The sequence below is a fragment of the Otolemur garnettii genome, unplaced genomic scaffold (genome assembly GCF_000181295.1).
Source record: "Otolemur garnettii isolate 467f Iridium unplaced genomic scaffold, OtoGar3 scaffold00313, whole genome shotgun sequence".
Classification (NCBI taxonomy): domain Eukaryota; kingdom Metazoa; phylum Chordata; class Mammalia; order Primates; family Galagidae; genus Otolemur; species Otolemur garnettii.
Genome location: NW_003852708.1, coordinates 409,059 through 411,359, shown reverse-complemented (window position 1 = coordinate 411,359; position 2,301 = coordinate 409,059). Strand labels below are relative to the sequence as shown.

Here is a 2,301-nt window from a genome sequence, read left to right as displayed (position 1 = left end):
GCAATATAATCTGCCACTGTGAAGGGAATAAGCTATCTTGGTCAACTTTGGTCTTCCACAGGACAATGAAACCAGTGAACAGTAAGATCAGTGCTTGGGTGACAAATCCTGGTAAAAGCAGGACTTCCTTGTGTGCAGTACAAAAGTCCACAAGGAGAAGAGTCTATGAATATCCTTAAAATTGTAAGCAAAATTTTGAGCACATGAGTGTACCTGGCAAAGGGGGCCCTTTGTTGTCAAACCCTGAACTAAAGAAAGCTCAGTGAATACCCAGATTCAAGTATGCCCCAGAGCTTGGTCCATTGCTGTGGAAATCTTAGGGATCCTTGTGTACATGATTGGATCATTCATTCACCAAAATTAAACCCCATAATACAAGATCTGACAAAGCAGGACTCCTTTCTCCATGGTATGTGCTAAATTCAGAGGTGGCAGTAGCTGAAGAGGAAAACACTGGAATTTTTCCTTGGGAGTGGACTGTGATGAGAGGTTCCTGCCACAAGCACAACCTACTATATTTTCCCTGACCCTTCCCTTTGTTTTTGAAGACAGAGCAGAAATCATCTTCTCTGAAGATATTTGGTAATAATTCCAAAAACCAAAAATACACACTCCCAGTGTACTGTGCTTTCAGATAGTCAGGGACAAGTTCAGCTGGCGGATGAGCTGGCTGATGCATTCACCCCGATAGCCAGGTGAGCCCATCTCTTTGAAGAAGCCCACTTTATTCTTGGTAGCAAGACGGGCCACTGAGAATTGGAAAGGATGTAAAAAACCTTGAGATCTTGGAAATATTTCCCTAGGAAGGCAATTTCATGAATGAGGTCTTCCAAGCAAATGACACCAAACCTCCCTAGGTGCTCCTCAATGACTGTGTTATCTGTCAGAGGAATGGTCTTATTCTTAATCTTGGCTTGTCCACATTTCAAGATGAGTTTCCAGACAGATTCAGATTTGGAAATCCCCAGGTAACATAAGGTTCCACTATACGTAGCATTTTCAGACTCTGAGGGGTGACTCTAACAAAAACACCACTGAAAATTTTCTTTAGGCAAACTCTTGCAATGGTCTTCTGCACCAGTAAACTCACTCCATTAATCCTTTGTATGCCTACAACAAAAGCCAAGGAATGTTTTTCTGGTAATTCCAAAGCATGAGATTTCACTTCTAGTCGTCTGAGATGCACTGTGTCACACTGCTGTCACCAGGAAGCATGCAGAAATGATTCTAGTCGCTTAAAACTGAGCTCTTTTCCTTTCCTCTGCTCCTTCTTTGCCAAAAGTGCCTGCTTTGCCTGGGTGGCTTTGAGGACTTGATAAGCCTCCCTCTTTTTCAGGAGATTTTCTGGGACCAAAGGGATCTTTTTGCTTTCTTCTTGCTCTGCCATCTTTTCCAAATTTTTATATTTTTAAAAAGCCAATTTTAAAAGGAAGAAAAATCTAGAGAGCTAATAATTATTTTTGCTACACTTTATGCAAATAATCAGACCCCATATACTGAAAGTACCGTTTATTTGACAATTAAATTAGTTCTGCTATAATTTGGTTTTTGTAAGAAATTAGAGAAAAATGGTTTAAAAAGAAAAGATTGTGACCCACCTGTGTTAGATTCCAGTCTTGTCTGTAAGGCCAGCTCAGCTCATAAAATGAGGCATAACTGTTTAACTAAATTAATCTGTTAAACGGGACTTAACTAAATTGATCTGTTAAATGGGACTAAGAGACCGGCCAAAGAACATAAAGTTATATACAGTAGGCTTGGCATCCATAGTACAGTGGTTATGGTGCCAGCCACATACACCGAGGCTGGTGGGTTCAAACCCAACCCAGACCAGCTAAGCAACAATGACAACTGCAACAGAAAAATAGCCAGGTGTTGTAGCAAGTGCCTATAGTCCCAACTACTTGGTAGGCTGAGGCAAGAGAATTGTTTATGCCCAAGAGTTGGAGGTTGCTGTGAGCTATGACACTATGGCACTCTACTAAGGGTGACATAGTGAGACTCTTTCTCAAAAAAATAAAATAAAATATAAAGTTATATATAGTAGTTATATTTGCTCTCAAGCCTTATGGCTCAACAAATGTGGCCTGTTGGCTACACTGGAAAAATTTATAAGGTATTTAATACTACCTGCCATGCCTATATAGATACCTCAGAAGAACTTGGAATGTGAATAAAAACTTCCCAGTAAGTGGTGTAGCTGCAACACAGCCTCATAAGTGAATCCCACACCCAACTGATGTTCAGGAATATTTATTTGAATCACCCAGAACTTCGGATCAGTTTTGTAAGGACCCTTTA

The 2,301-nt window shown here is 40.4% G+C and overlaps 1 pseudogene; it reads right to left on the bottom strand.

Annotated features, from left to right (window-relative positions):
- Positions 1-630: 630 nt before the first annotated feature.
- LOC100949546 lies at positions 631-1,387 on the bottom strand (annotated as a pseudogene).
- Between the last annotated feature and the right edge of the window lie 914 nt (positions 1,388-2,301).